At 51.5% G+C, this 16,392-nt stretch overlaps 1 pseudogene; it reads left to right on the top strand.

Annotated features, from left to right (window-relative positions):
* Positions 1 to 423: 423 nt before the first annotated feature.
* The window catches only part of LOC136482939 (protein NUCLEAR FUSION DEFECTIVE 4-like), a 43,193-nt pseudogene continuing 27,224 nt past the window's right edge, over positions 424 to 16,392 (top strand).

Below are 16,392 nucleotides of genomic sequence, written 5' to 3'. Positions count from 1 at the left end.
GAAACCAGGGTAATCACGGTGTCGCGTTTTTAGGAAGGAAGTTCGAAACGGTTTCGATCCGATTCTGAGCTCTAGTATCCCGTTTGGAAGCGATTCTCCTGATTCTCCCAAGAAACCGAAACGTTTCTTGCAACCCAACGGGGCCTAAATTGAATCTTCTGAATACCTTGTCTTTCTTTGCTCGTGTCAGTCAGGCTCTCATGGACGAAAAGGCTCTGCGCAGGCCCATGCATGGATATAACTATAGACACCATGTATGCCATGATGCGGCCATGACAGCTTCCTAATGACAAGATAATAATAGCAAGTGACAGTCAAACTGTTTTTATGCATGTCAGGTGACACAGCAGTCTGCAGCTTTGCACTTCGTTTGTTCACGACGCACACCGGCACACGCACGTATGTGTATACACTTGGCGCGCCATGGTGTTCGCGTTCGTGGCCGGCAGCAGTGGTGTGGCGACGGAGGCGCTGACAACGGCGCGGTTCGCCCGCCAGGTGCTCTCCGGGCGATGGTTCACGCTGTTGGCGTGCCTGCTGATCCTGTCAGCGTCGGGCGCGACTACGCGTTCGGCATCTACTCCCGGGCACTCAAGTCGGCGCTGGGCTACGACCAGCGCGCCGTCGCCACGCTCGCCTTCTTCAAGGACCTGGGCAGCAATGTGGGCGTCCCCGCGGGGCTGCTCAGCAAGATGGCCCCACCGTGGGCCACTAGTAGAGAAACGACCTTGGATCCACTTTGAAATTTAGCTGTAGTCCTGGTATTTTTCGCGCCCAGTACTAGAGAAACCTTTAGTCCTGGTTGGTAGCTCAAATCGGGACTAAAGGTCCCTACCCAACGGCTACTGCGCTAGGCTTTTGCTGGAGGGGACCTTTAGTCTCGGTTGGAGCTACCAACCGGGACTAAAGGTTCACTTTTACTCCCGGTTTGTACCTCCAACCGGGAGTAAAAGTCTACTCCCGGCTGGAGGCTCCGTCCGGGACTAGAAAGGGACATTTAGTCCCGGTTTCTATCTACAACCGGGACTAAAGGTCCCCTCCTATATACCCCTTGTTCCTCCCCGAGCCCGAGCCACTTCGAGCTCAGTGTTCTTGCTTCATTGTCGGCCTCTCTTCTTCCTCATCCCCACGGGGCTACTCAGCAAGGTGGCCCCACCGTGGGGCCGTGCTCGCCGTCAGCGCCGCCATGAACCTCGCTGGCTACCTCATGGTCTACCTCTCCCTCGCGCCTGGCCGCACCGAGCGACCGCCACCGCTATGGCTCATGTGTGGCTACGTCTGCGTGGGTGCCAACTCGCAGGTGTTGGCCGGCACCGGCGCGCTGGTGACGTGCGTCAGGAACTTCCCCGAGGCCCGTGGCACAGTGCTCGGCCTCCTCAAGGGCTACGTCGGCCTCAGCAGCACCATCCTCGCGCAGATCTACCTCTCCCTCTACGGTAGCCGCGACGCCCGGTTGCTCGTCCTGCTCATCGCCTTGCTCCCCGCAGCCGTTGTTAGCTTGAATAAGTTAGTTTTAACCTTGATGTAATCTCGTTGGAAGTATTGTTTTTACTCTTTCAGTAGTTTGTATTAGATGGCGTAGTATTGCGGGTGGCTGGTGCTGTGCCCAGCTCACGCCGTGACCGCCACGTGGGTCTCCCCGTCGCGACGTCGTGCTGCGCATGCCCACGGTCATCGATCTAGTAAAGCAAGAGATCGTGGAGCTCGTCATGCGGCGGGGTGGTCAGGCTTCAAGCCCATGTATCCGTCTATGTAATGCAATGAAAACGTAGCAGAAAAGCTGCGGCAGTTGCGCAGTCCATATCATCGTGTTCATCCACTTTCGTGTGTGTGTGTTCCAGAGCTCGTGCTTTCCCTGCGGTGACCGCGCTCCGGCGCCACCATTCCACCGTTCGTTCTAGGGACCGGCCGCTACGGCTGGGTTCCAACAACTAGTATCGGAGCTACGATGAATGTTCTATAGCGGCTCGATCAGCCCAACGCGATCTCCAGCGCTAAAGAAATTCAAGGCGAACTCTCGGAGGCCGCCGATGAGAAGGGAGATGGGCGACATGCCGCCAAGTTCTAGCACGGTGTCATCAAGCGTCAAGCAGAGTTCTCTGGTATGGCCAATGCTTACTCGATCCAATTATGCGGAGTGGGAGATGTTGATGCAAATCAATTATGAGGCGATGGAGATCTGGGAAGTAATTGATCTAGGTACCCACGTCAAGTGCTCCCAAGATCGATAGGCTATAGGAGCATTGATGCGGTCGGTGCCCAAGGAGATGTGGGGAACTCTTGGCGCAAAGAAAACTGTGAAGGAAGCCTGGCAAACAGTGAAGACGCTAAGGATTGGAGCGGATCGAGTGAAGGAGGGGAATGTGCAGAAGCTCTTGAAGGAGTTCGAGAACATCGAATTCAAAGAAGGGGAGAGTGTTGAAGACTTTGGGATGAGAATCATCAATCTCGTCGCCAACATCAAATCACTCGGTGAGACCATTGATGATACCCGTGTGGTTAAGAAATTTCTGCGTGTTGTTTCACCTCGCTTCAATCAAGTCACCGTCTCGATCGAGATGTTCTGTGATGTCAAGACCCTCTCGATTGAAGATTTGGTGGGATGCCTTCGTGCTGCTAAAGATCATTTTGAAGATAGAGTGGAGCAGATCACTGACAAAGCTGGTTGGGTACTGCTCGTTAAAGAAGAGTGGCTTGAGAAACACAAGCACCATTTCCAAGTTAACTCTCACAAGGAGGGAGGCAGTGGAGGTAGCAATCAAGGAAAAGGGAAGGCAACATCTCGATCTGATGCAGGAGGTTCAGGTTAGACAGGTGTTGTGAATCTCACCTCTGATGGTACACCACGGTGCAAGGGGAGATGCCACAATTGTGGCATCTATGATGACTGGGCAGAACACTACAAATGACCAAAGAAGCAAAAGAAAGAATAGAAGTGAGAGGAGGCGAATGTTGTAGTGGTGGGGGTGTGTCAGCCGGCGCTGTTGATGTCGGCGGCAAACATCGTCACAAGAGTGCTGTCGACGAAATATGGTCGGCAGTCTACCTAGGGGTATGCCCAAGGTAGTAGATTATCGGCAGACAGATGCGCAAGCCACAAACAAGACGGTGACGCAAGACAGACACGAGGTTTTATCCAGGTTCAGCCGCCAAGAAGGCGTAATACCTACGTCCTGCATCTGATTTGTATTGCTGTATGTCAATGAGAGATGTCTTTTAGAGAGATCCCCTGCCCGCCTTATATAGTCCGGGGGGCAGGGTTACAGATCTGGAAACCAATCCTAGTCAGTTACAATTGCCATATGTGGCCGAATAAGGATTCCTATTCTAACCGACCAGGATCCTGCTTGATCGCCAAATCCGCCTTGACTCCTTGTGCGGGACTCCGATCAGGTTGGCTGGGCCGCACGTCGTCTTTCGGGTGGACTGGACCCATCGATCCGGGCCGGCCCAAGCTTAGCCGTAAGGGTGTAGGGGTTAATACCCCCACAGCTAGTCCCCGAGCACCATGTATTATGCTGAGACACGCCATTTTAACCTTCTCCGACAAGTAAGGCTTGAATTCTTGACATTTCTGACCACCGTCATCGTCAGAGAAGTAAGTTGTCCAAAGAATGTATGGTGCTCTTAAGAAAAAAGAAAAAGATTTCCGTCCTGAGAAGTGTGCCCACTTGTATTTCTGGAAAGAAATGTAAGTGGTCTTGAAGCATAGCGTCCTTGAATCGTCAGAAGTGTAGAGGTCGAAAAAACCAACACATTCACCGCAAGGTGAAGTGTGCCCACTTAGTCCCCGAGCCTGGTAGTAGGTGACGTAGGCACGTGGTGCCAGGGTCTAAAAAGAATTCCCAGTTAAGTTGAGAACCCAATTGTCATACAAACAAAAACGAGATGCACCGGCAGGTGCATCGTACCGACGTAGTCCCCGAGCTTGCTGGAAGGAGATGTATGAACCTTGTAGCAAGGTCTAAATAAATGTCTCTCAACTGTATGTGAGTACAACTCACATGTAGCCGAGGAGAACCATTCTCCGAGCAGTGGTCGGGACAGTCCCCGAGCACATTGATAATCCTTACAATCATTCAAAGCACAGGGGTCAATTAAAACACATTCACCGCAAGGTGAAGTGTGCCCACTTAGTCCCCGAGCCTGGTAGTAGGTGACGCAGCCACGTGGTGCCAGGGTCTAAAAAAGAATTTTCACCAAAGTTAAAAATCCAATCGTTGTACAGGCGATACAAGATGCACCGGCAGGTGCATCGTACCGACGTAGTCCCCGAGCTTGCTGAAAGGCAAAATATGAGCCTTGTAGCAAGGTCTAAATAAATGTCTCTCAACTGTATGTGAGTACAAATCACATGTAGCTGAGGAGAACCATTCTTCGAGCAGTGGTCGGGACAGTCCCCGAGCACATCAGTTGTCGGAGCAGTCCCCGAGCACCGCAGTGGTCGGAGCAGTCCCCGAGCACGTCAGTGGTCGGAGCAATCCCCGAGCACGGTAGTATTCTTGGCAGTCCACGAGCACGGCAGTGGTCTGGGCAGTCCCTGAGCACGGCAGTGGTCTGGGTGGTCCCTGAACATTGTAGGAGTCTGATCCATCCTTGAGCACAAAACGAGCATCGAAAATACGAACGCCATTGATGTATTTATTTGGTGTATTTATTTATCTCCTTTCTCTGCCAAGTCCAGTCTGACACGCCTGGTCAAAAAAAGCAGATGGGTATAGTACATCATTCTGTCTTCTTACTCTTTTCTAGCAAACAGTCGCTTGGCACCTGTATGGAGGTGCGTCAGTGTGGGCCCTCTTACACTATCAACGAAGAGGCACGTACACTGGTAACGAAGGGGCGCTTTTATTGGCGTAGATCTCAAGGTTGTGTGAACAACCGTCTGTGGCGCATGCGCATGTCTCCCAATAATCTCGAGTGGATGAAACGATGGAGCTCTTTGTTATTTATAATGTAGATCTGGTAAGTTACTCATACCATTCCCCATTGTCATTCGCCGCCACAACCTTGATCTTCTTCTTGCCGAACCCTATTCCTCCAAAAATCAACGCCAACCCCCTCGCCACTGCATCCACCCCCTTAGTAAAGACAGATTAATGGCAAAGAGAGACACCCAGAAGAAAGGCAGAGTCATGGTGAAGGAGTGGTGGAAATCGCAGAGCAATGAGCAGACCATCGAAGACCTCGTCGCCATGGGAGTGCTCCACAACAAGGCACTCGTGGGATGGCATGCGCCGGAAGGAGAAAGCTTCCTCGATCCACAACCAGGTGAGATTGTGGTGTTCGAAGATTTCTTCAAACGGGGTTTTGGGGTTCCAGTGCACCCTTTCCTTCAGGGTCTCTGCTTGTACTACGAGATTGGGATTTGCAATCTGCATCCCAACTCGATTCTTCTTGTCTCCACCTTCATCCATCTCTACGAGGCTTATGGTGGCTTCCAGCCCCATTTCGACCTCTTTCGCCACCTATTCTGTCTGCGGAAGAAAGGGAGCGGTGGCTCGAAGATAGCCGGAGGCGTCTACCTCAATCTTCGTCATGGCATGAAGACCCAATACCTGCACTGCCCCTGGAACACCTCGCTGGACGAATGGTACAAGAAGTGGTTCTACATCAGTGAAGAGCCGAACATAATCACCCTCTGCGACGTGGGGTTGATTCCGGAGAGGAAGAATAGCTGGTCGGAGAAGCCTGAGAACTTGGAGCAGATCGCAGAACTGCTCGGGATGACCCCGTGGAGAAAACTAGATGGTCCAAGCATGGTCGGGAACTTCGTCAGCCGAAGGATCCAGCCCTGCCAGAAGAGAGTACATCCTGGCTTCGAGTACCAGGGAAGCGTAGATCCAACAAGGACCAGAAAAGAGGCGCTCGACAAGACAGAAGTCAAGGCCAGGATTGGGGAGCTATTCAACCTGGCCGATCCCAATTATGTCAGGTTGAACGACATCGAGCACGCCTTCAAGCTGGCCCGACCTCCCCCAAAGGTAAATGATGCTTCCTTTTAACTGTAGAATCATGTTGTAACATGAAATTGACTGTTGTCTTCGTTATGTGTCTCAAAGTAATGGTCGTGACCGGGCAGCAGTGTTCGTGTCTCCACCCCCCGGTGTGGATTGGCCACAAGTTGCAGGCCCAGCTGCCTAGACCAGCGCTAGGACTGACGACGTCCACTGGGTGGCACTCGAGGCTGTGGAGGATGCATCGACCAGAGCCGCTGGCAAGCGTCCGGCTGCCAACAAACGACGCCAAGCCGTCTTCCCCCTTTCGAATGACGAAGCAGAGGATGCGGACATCTTCCGGCTCCTCCCCCGAAAGAGGAGACAAACGGGGTTGACGGAGCAAGGTGGCTCCTCTGTGCCAGCAGTGATCGAATCACCAACCACTGCAACATAGAGGACAAACAAAGGAGATGCCGAGCATCAAACCCCGACGCCTGTACCGGTGGTGGAAAGAGTTCCGGTGGAACCTACCGAGCACGCGGAGGAGGGGCGGTCAAAGAGACGCTCCTTCGCCACATCATTCCGCGCTTCGAAGCTGTAAGTATCTATAACTTTGATGTAAGCTTGTAATTTGTATTGAATACTATTATCTTCTGAACTTTTCTCTGATAAATTAGGTCGGCGTCCACCGAGAACCCTGACCAGCTAGCCGGGTGCGGCACAACTTTGCCAGCAATGGCGGAAAAAACTGCCCGGCAGCCAGCCGTGGAGGGGCCTGTAGAAGGAACTCCGTCGGGACCTCAGCGGGCGGACGACCAAACATTAGTCCCCGAGCGGCTGGTCGAGAAGACAGCCGAGCAGAGTACAAGTGCTCTGAGCACAAACCCTGCTGAGGCTGATACCTTGGCGCCAAGGGAGCCGGATCAAGCCGAGGAGCAGCATCCGGAAGTGGCACAGAGCACTCTTGCAGATGCAACAGCTCGTGGAAAAGCCATGGTGGTCGCGGAGACTGCAGACTCCAGACCAGCGCCGCCCCCCAAACAGGAGGATGAAGAGGACGAAGTAGAAGAGGTCCTGGGCCATCCCCAAGATAAGCGACAACATGTATATGTGTCGCGCTGGTGGAACGATGAATGGGTTATGCACGAAGAAATCCCAGAGGTCGAAGAGACCCTAAGAGTCGAACGGGCGGCAAAGCGTCTGGTGGCAGAAGTCCAGGTATGTTTGGCTTGACCACTTGACCCTGTTATGTAGTCGATCTGTCTGACTTAGCTTATTTATGTGCAGGACTTGATGAAGACCGTGAAGTACCGAAAGAGGTGCTTCGACCAGATTGAGGGGATCACGGCGAATAATAAAGAACTGGTGGCCGAGGTGGAACACTTGCGCCACCAACTCGAAGCCATTGACCAGAAGAGGGTAGAGCTAGAGGCACAAAACCAGAACCTGGTCGGCCAGCTTAATAACAAAGAGCGGGAAAGAATAAGTAAGTTGTCACTTTATTCACAGCAAGTGTGTAACACGTATTGTTGTGGTGTTGGTAGTGACAGCTGTAATGCAGGCTTAGAAGCTGAAGTAACCCGCCTCCAAGAGGGGAATAGCCGCGTGACCGCAGAGTGTGGTCGCCTGAAGGAAGACAACGAGAAACTGGCACGCAGCCAGTCTCAACTCCAGGACCACACCACCAAAATGAAGGAGGAACTGAAAAGTAAGTATTCCAGACCACCTTTCTCATTCTGTTGCCCGCCTTGTCTTGTCGTGCCATAACATCTTGATGTCTCATACGGTGTTCAGTTTTAAAAGTCAATGCCAAGAGGCATTTGGAGGCCGTGATCAAAGAGCGTGATGGCTGGAAAGCACAATGCCTCGAGGCCACCGAGGAGCGGGACACATGGAAGAACCGGTGCCAAGAAGTGGCAACTGGCATTGTCCCCATCCTCGATCTTATCGACCCGGCGCTCATAGAGGAAGAGCCAAAGACGCCCCAGCTCGGACTGGTCGAGAGATGCAGACAAGTGTGGGGATGGTTCCAAGAGTTCATGAAGGAGGTGGGTGAGTACACGGGTGCCCATGTGCTAAGCATGGTACGTGCTCACTACCCCCTGATCGATCTCAAGCACCTGGAGGCTAGGTACCTAAAGGAGGTAGACCCAGACAAGGCGGAGGAGCTTCGGACGACCCAGCTGGACCTATCATCAAAGATAATTGGCGACATTAACCTGTGTGGAGGTGGGACAGCACCTATACAGGGTACGCCATCAACAAGTCAGCTGGAAATGCCATCAGCTGCAAGCCAACCAACGAAGCCTGCGGTCTCGACTAGCCAGGCACCGGTGGGGCCATCCCCTTCAGCTCAACTAGCACAAGAGTCCCCGAGACTCGAGTAGGATATCGGAAGCGGCGAGCAGTAAGTGCCATGCGCCCCGACCAGCCAATGTAATAGGCTTAGAGCTATAGAAGGAGGACATAGTTGTGTTATTGTAAACTTGAGCCTCTTCAGGTAAGCTTGTAATAACATAATTGTATATCATTATAAGCTTGTTTGCTTTGTATAAAGCATATTTAAGCCTGATATGTTATGTTGGTGTAACTGAGTAAGAACATGTTAACGTTCTGTCTAGTTGTACCATTGTGCTTGACACATCATCCCGAAAAGTTTGTGCGGCCCTAGTTTGCCATGTGGTCGGAGTGTGAGGTGCGGTGACCTGTGCACACATAGACGCGGACAAGTCAAACCAAGGGGGACCTGCCGATCACCCGTAACGTAGAGAGCGGATCCCATGCACGTGTTGGGAGGAACCGGAGGCAAGGCCTGCTCCGAAAACCGTAGAAGGAGTGGTGGTCGGCTTTTATTGGCTAAGGTAGAATAACCATAAAATTCGAAATGACACATTAGAGGGGTCGAAGAAATCATAATTGCTTTATTGAATTAAATCGACAGTACAAGAGGAGTACATATCTTAGTAGTTAAGCATAAAAACATCTAAGCTTGTCGATGTGCCACGAGTTTGGTACGTCCGTACCGTCCAGGTGAGCTAACCTGTAAGACGTTGGTCATGTGACTTCCTTGATCATGAAGGGTCTCTCCCATGGGGTTACGAGTTTGTGGACACTAGCCTGGTTCGTCTTCCACTTCAGGACTAAGTCCCCGACCACGAAGAACCACTCTTTAACATTCTTGCAGGAGCCAGAGTGGATTTGGTCCAGGAGATGTTTGCCTTCCTCCTGTGTTATACACTTCATCAAGATTTCCTCCTTTGCGTTTTTGCGCCATAACTTGCCATCGACGAGCAGATACTGCTTACTGCGACGCATCAGGCGCTCATTTTCTGTCCGATCAGTATAATCGCTACCATCTGTTAAGTACTTGATGAAAGGTGTTCTCCAGTCTGGCTCATGAGTGGTCAGAGGCGGCTCGGTTGTGTTCGGCGCCGGAACCGTAGCCACCAATTGCTGGTCTAGAGCTTTGTCAACCGTGGAATCTTCCTCTTCAATGGAAGGCGTGAGCAAGTCTTGGACGAATACGCCATGTGGGATTTTGGCTCGGGACGATCCTAACTTTGATAGCGCATCCACTGCTTGGTTCTTGTCCCAGACCACGTGTATGTACTCGATGCCATAGAACCTACCTTTCAGCTTTCTTATCGATTTGCAGTATGCATCCATCTTTTCGCTGGTCGTGTCCCAGTCCTTGTTGAGTTGGTTGATGACCAGAGCTGAGTCTCCGTAGACATAGAGACATTTAACACCAAGCTCAACCGCAATGCGTAAACCATGCAGGCATGCTTCATATTCGGTGGCGTTATTAGATGCCGAGAAATAAATCCTAAGGACGTACCGGAGCTGCTCCTTGGATGGTGACACAAAAAGAACTCCAGCTCCCACACCGTCAATGTTGAGAGAGCCATCGAAGTACATCGTCCAATATTCGTCAGATCTCTGGGAGGCAGGCGTGCTTAAGTCTGTCCACTCGACGATGAAATTGACGAGTGCCTGAGACTTGATTGTAGTACGGCTTGCAAATTCCAAGGAGAAGGGGCATAGCTCCATTGCCCATTTAACGATGCGCCCGTTCACATCCTTATTGCGAATGATGTCCCCCAAAGGGTACTCGGTCATGACCACCACACGATATCCGTTGAAGTAATGTCTCAACTTTCGAGATGTTATCTGTATGGCGTAGAGCAGTTTCTAAACCTGTGGGTACCTGGTCTTGGATTCGTTGAGTACCTCACTAATGAAATAAATTGGCCGCTGTACCTTATAGGCGTGGCCCAGCTCATCGCGCTCGACCACCATGGTAGTGGAGACCACTCGATTGGTTGCCGCAATGTAAAGTAGGAGAGTTTCATCTTCTCTAGGAGCAGTGAGGACCAGAGGTGATGTAAGGTATTGTTTTATCTATGTGAAGGCAGCATCTGCTTCCTCCGATCACTCAAACTTCTCGGATGCTTTGAGCAATTTGAAAAACGGTAGCCCTTTTTCTCCTAATCTTGATATGAAACGGCTGAGAGCAGCCATGCATCCGGTAAGCTTCTAGACATCCTTCACCTTTTTGGGGGGCTTCATGTCTAAGATAGCTTTGACTTTCTCTGGATTAGGGCGTATGCCATCGTAACTGATGTCGTTGCCTAGCAATATACCAGAAGGAACACCAAAGATGCACTTCTTTGGGTTTAACTTCCATTAGAATGTATTGAGGGCTGCAAAGGTGCATTTTAGGTTGTCAACAAGGGTATGTGCTTCCTTGGTTTTGACAACTACATCATCCACATAGGCTTCTACAAGGTCATCTTTTATCTCGTCTGTTAGGCAGGCCTGAATGGCGTGTTGGTATGTAGCCCTGGCGTTCTTGAGCCCGAATGACATAGTCATGTAGCAGTAGGCGGCGAAAGGCGTGATGAAAGACGTCTTGACCTGATCGTCCTTTTTGAGAGCGATCTGGTGATAACCAGAGTAGCAATCGAGAAAGGAAAGGAGCTCGCAACCGGCGGTTGAATCTACGACCTCGTCTATGCACGGTAAGCCGAAGGGGTCCTTAGGGCAGTGTTTGTTGAGATCAGTGTAATCAACGCACATTCTCCATTCATTATTCTTTTTGCGTACAAGAACCGGGTTGACTAACCACTCTGGGTGATACACTTCTTTGATAAATCTGGCTGCCAAAAGCCATGTTACTTCTACCCTAATCGCCTCCTTTTTGTCGCGAGCGAACTGTCGTAGCTTCTGCTTGATTGGTTTGGCCTTGCTGTTGACATTTAAGGAGTGCTCGATCAAGTTCCGAGGTACACCGAGCATGTCGGAAGGTTTCCATGCAAACACATCCACGTTGCTCCTCAAGAACCTGACGAGCGCGTCTTCCTATTTGGGATCCAAGTTGGCCCCGATAAGGGCCATTTTGCTAGGGTCGCCGTCGACCAGCTGGATCGCCTTGTGCTCCTTGGACTTGATGTTCTTGCGTGGAGCCTCGAGCTCTGGGATCTCCAGGTGGTCGGCTGAGGTCTTCTTAGCGTCGAGCATGGTCTCGGCCATGTGAATAGAGAGGTCGTGGGCCTCTGCTATTTTGAAACTGTCGTCTTCGCAGGTGTAAGCGGCGTACACGTTACCTTGGAGGGCTAGGACTCCTTTCTCGGTAGGCATCTTGAGCACCAGATACCTATAATGAGGTATGGCCATGAACTTGGTGAGTGACGGTCGACCAAGAATAGCATGGTAGGTGCCGTCGAAGTCAGCGACCACAAAGTTGACGTAGTCGGTGCGGAAGTGGTCCGGGGTCCCAAACTGGACAGGTAGCATGATCTGCCCGAGAGGTGTAGAGCTCTGTCCGGGGAGAACACCCTAGAACTGTGCCTCGTATGGCTTAAGATCTGCCTGAGCTATCTTCAGGGCGGCCAGACTGTTCTTGAACAGTATATCGATGGAGCTGTCACCGTCGATCAGTACTCTATCGAACTGGACCTTGTTGATACAAGGATCGAGGACCAGGGGAAAACGTCCTGGCTCCGGTATTGCGGCCCATTGGTCCTTCCTGCTGAAAGAGATTTCACGGTGAGACCACAGAGGGAGCTAGGGATCGACAAGAAGGTTATCGGCATTGGCCACGTTCAAGCAAGCACGGGCGAGCAGCTTGTGTTCCCTCTTGGTCTTGATGGACACTTTGCCTCCGATGATTGTGTGTACGCGATCGGTTGGCTTGACGTACTTGTGACGAGGGTCTGCATCGTTGTCCTCGTTATCCTCGTTGCGCTGTTCCGCTGCATCGTTAGGCTTATCGGATGTATCCGGAGCCTGTTGACGCGTATAGATAGACTTGAGGACGCGGCAATTCTCCATGGTATGGTTCTACTTAGGATGAAGCTGGCAGGGCCCCTTCAATGCTTTGGCGTAGTCGTCTTCATAGTTACAACGTCTGCCGCCCTTTTTCACGGTATTGACCTCGCCGTCGTCTTCCCGGGCACGCTTGCTCCTGTAATCGTCACGGCGGTTGCGCCGCTGATTACGTTGGTCACGGTGGTCGCGGGAGTCATTGCACTGGTTGCGGCGGTCAAAATTGTCATTCCGACCACGATTGCCGCGGTAATCGTCGTGGTGTGGAGGGTGGTCAGAGCGTGGAACCCTTGCTGCTTCTTCAACAATTATCTTTTTAGCGTCGTCGGCGTCCGCATATTTCTTAGCGGTGGCCAAGAGCGCTGTGACTGATTCAGGTCTCTTCCGAAGGAGCTTGTCTCTTAGGGCGTCGTGGAAGCGGAGGCCAGTGATGAAAGCCTCGATTGCCTTGTTGTCAGAGATTGATGGGACCTTGATGCGCATCTCCGAGAAACATCGAACATACTCGCGCAGTGGCTCATCTTTCCGATCTCGGATCCATTGCAGATCGTACTTGTTGCCCGGTTGTTCACAAGTAGCGATGAAATGGTCGATGAAGGCTTGCTTAAGCTCCTGCCAAGAATCAAAGTAGTTCGCCGGCAAGCTGACCAGCCACTGGTGACCTGCATGGCCAACAGCGACTGGGAAGTAGTTAGACATGACGTGCTCGTCAGCCATGGCTGATCTGCACACGGTTTCGTAGAGCATGACCCATAATTCAGGGTTTTCTTTGCCGTCGTACTTCTAAAGTTTCTCGAGCTTGAAATTCTTGGGCCATATGACTTGGCAAAGGTGTGGAGTAAACTGCTTCAAACCCGGTGGACCGTGGGCAGTGTCATACTCCATACGGTGATAGCTTTCGTGGGAGGCTCGATCGTCGGCTCTCTGGTTGATGCGAGCGCACAGGTCGCGTTCACTAAGGTAATGGCGGAGATCATTATTGCCATCGCGGCGATCTCGATTGCCATCTGTATTAGCCCTGCGACCGCGGTTATCGTGGCGGTTGTCACGGTTGTCTCGGTGATTATCGTCCCGGACGTCGCGACGGTTGTCCTCCCAACGGCGGTTGTCATCCCGACCACCGTCATGGCCATCGTTGTTGCATGAGCCACGTTGGTTGAGTGGCTGTGAATGACTTGGGTGCTGGCGGCTGTGGCTTGACTTGACTGATACGGATGGAGCCCGAGCTTGGTTTGCAATCTCCACGGTCTGGGCCATAGCAGCCATCAGATAGGCTTGTATTTCATTGTGAACTGCTTGGGTTTCCGGGGTGTTCGGTAGCCGTTGCATTGTCGCCATGGTGATGGCTATGTTAGCACTTGGAGTCCTGAAGACTTGTTTGTCTCCCACCCTATCGAAAGCATCGTTGAGGTCACATGGCTGGACCCTTATGCGCCGTGCCTCCTGGTCTGCTTCGGCTTCGATTTGCCGGCGATTAAACCAGTCAATGTTGCATGCCTCGCATGCAGTCCTTTTTTGTTCTGTTTCGCCAACTGCCGGTGGTTCATCATTGCTGACAACGTTGATCAAACCCCCTCACCTTGGCTGGAAAGACGGGAATTGCGGGAACCCCAGGGCGTGATCCGGGATATCCAGATCGTATTCGACGCCTTCATCTCCGTGATGCTGGAGCTTGGTGTGGACGGAGGCATCAGATGTGGTGCCAGACGAGGAGCTGGAGTCACCCTCTTGGACCATGTGGATGGATCCTTCACGATAATCTTCAATCTGAATCATGTTGACGAAGTTGCGTGGCTTCGGCCGAGGTTGGTGCATAAAACATAGATCCGAGCAGTGTTGTAAGTTGCATGCATAGCTGGAGGCAGCATTTTGTAGGCCATAGGGCTGGACCTGATGGTTCTCCATCAAGGCTTCGTACTCGGAGAGTCGGAGGCCCGTTGTGAAGGTCGGCTGGCGACGAACGGAGCGCCCCTCAGGAGTAGATATGACCATGAGATCTGTTCCAAGTCGCGTAGGACGACTCGTCTGAGCTGGTCGGGTAGATCTGTTGTGGGGAGTGGTTACCTGCTCATTAGGTTGACTTTGAATCGTACTTACCAGAGCTAGGGTTTCGATGAGTTTGGTGCCGACCCGATCGATGGAGTCGAGCAGGTCGGTGTTGTCGATCTACTTCCCTTTGTAGCAGGGAAGCGGATGATGGGTTGTCAGCGTGGCTGAAGGTGACGTAGGCATGGTCGGAGCTAGATGTACCGTGGTCGGAGCCAGATCCATCATGGTCGGAGCCGTATCCGTAGTGGTCGGAGCCGTATCTGACGTGGTCGGAGCCGTAGCCAATGCAGGTGAAGTAGTGGTCGGCGCGGACTGAATCCACGCCTCCTCCATGGTCATGGCGATGAAGTCATCGGAGCCGGTGGTCCAGGTGATCTGGCTGACGGTGAACGTGAGGCCATTCGGCGTAGCCATGGAGCCGGGGATGATGACCATCTTGTTTGCTTGGAGAGCAGTACGCACACCCCCTACCTAGCGCGCCACTGTCGACGAAATATAGTCGGCAGTCTACCTAGGGGTATGCCCAAGGTAGTAGATTATCGGCAGATAGATGCGCAAGCCACAAACAAGACGGTGACGCAAGACAGACACGAGGTTTTATCCAGGTTCGGCCGCCAAGAAGGCGTAATACCTACGTCCTGCGTCTGATTTGTATTGCTGTATGTCAATGAGAGATGTCTTTTAGAGGGATCCCCTGCCCGCCTTATATAGTCCGGGGGGCAAGGTTATAGATCTAGAAACCAATCCTAGTCAGTTACAATTGCCATATGTGGCCGGATAAGGATTCCTATTCTAACCGACCAGGATCCTGCTTGATCGCCAAATCCTCCTTGACTCCTTGTGTGGGACTCCGATCAGGATGGCTGGGCCACACGTCGTCTTTCGGGTGGACTGGACCCATCGATCCGGGCCGGCCCAAGCTTAGCTATAAGGGTATAGGGGTTAATACCCCCACAAGTGCCAATGCAAACTATGCATCTCTCAGAGAAGACTGTTGTGCCAGTGCCATGTGAAGACATTGTGTGGGTGCTGGACACGGGGGCCAGCAACCACATGATAGGCTCCCATTCAGCATTGTCTCAACTTGATGAAGATGTCAACGGCATAGTGCGTTTTGGTGACATATCATGTGTTGGGATCTGTTGTCTCGGCTCAGTGGTCCTAGAGGGCCATCAGCAGGAGCATAAGGTATTGACAAATATCTATTAAATTCCAAAACCGAAAAGCAACATTATTAGTCTTGGATAGTTAAAAGAAAATGGATGCAAAGTAGTTTTGGAGAATGGGTTCCTATGTGTTCTTGATCAGGAAAGAAAATTGTTAGTTAAGGCTCCACGCACTGGCAATCATTTGTACACAGTCAAACTTGGAATTCTAACATGATACTAGTCCCGACTGCGGGGTTGTGCAGGGCTTCTATGAAAGTTCCCCTTAACAAACAAAACATGGTCGTGGAAGGTGAAAGAATCCTAATTGCTGTAGAAAACCGTTTCACTTCCATTAACCATTCCTTTGATGGTTCCGCATTAGGGGAGGCTTCCTTAGAAGGAAGTGTAGGTTTTTTGTGCCAAAAATTTTTCGAAGTATTGCCATAATCCTCGAATTTGATAGGGAACTCCAAAGGATGAATTACTCTTTCCTTCGGCATTCGTAGTTTGGGTGAGGGCTCATGAGTCGAATCTAGGTATAAGGAAGGTGTGGGTTTGGATTTGGCTGATGAGGGCTCCTCAAAACTTGACAATACTTTTGCTTGGAGGGGTTTGGTTTTTATGATGGAGGAAGTATGACTGTCTATGAGGCGATTAAGGAATGTTACTTCCTCTATCATAGTTTTGTGTGCAAAACGGCCTCCGACAGTCATGTCAAGGCATAGCTTAGACTCCATGTCAAGACCCGAACAAAAGAGACGCAGCAACACGCTGTTGGGTAAAAACATGTCTGCGCTAGAGTGTATTAATGCTAAAAACCTGGCCCAGGCTGCACCATTAGACTCCTTGTACTGCTCAAAGCCGAGGATCGCCCTTGGTAGAGAGACAATACGGGACATAGGGAAAAATGCAAGACAAAACTTCTATAT

The sequence above is a fragment of the Miscanthus floridulus genome, chromosome 9 (assembly GCF_019320115.1).
Source record: "Miscanthus floridulus cultivar M001 chromosome 9, ASM1932011v1, whole genome shotgun sequence".
In the NCBI taxonomy this organism is placed as follows: Eukaryota; Viridiplantae; Streptophyta; class Magnoliopsida; order Poales; family Poaceae; genus Miscanthus; species Miscanthus floridulus.
The sequence above is the reverse complement of the archived record's forward strand: the minus strand, read 5'-3'. Positions and strand labels throughout refer to the sequence as shown.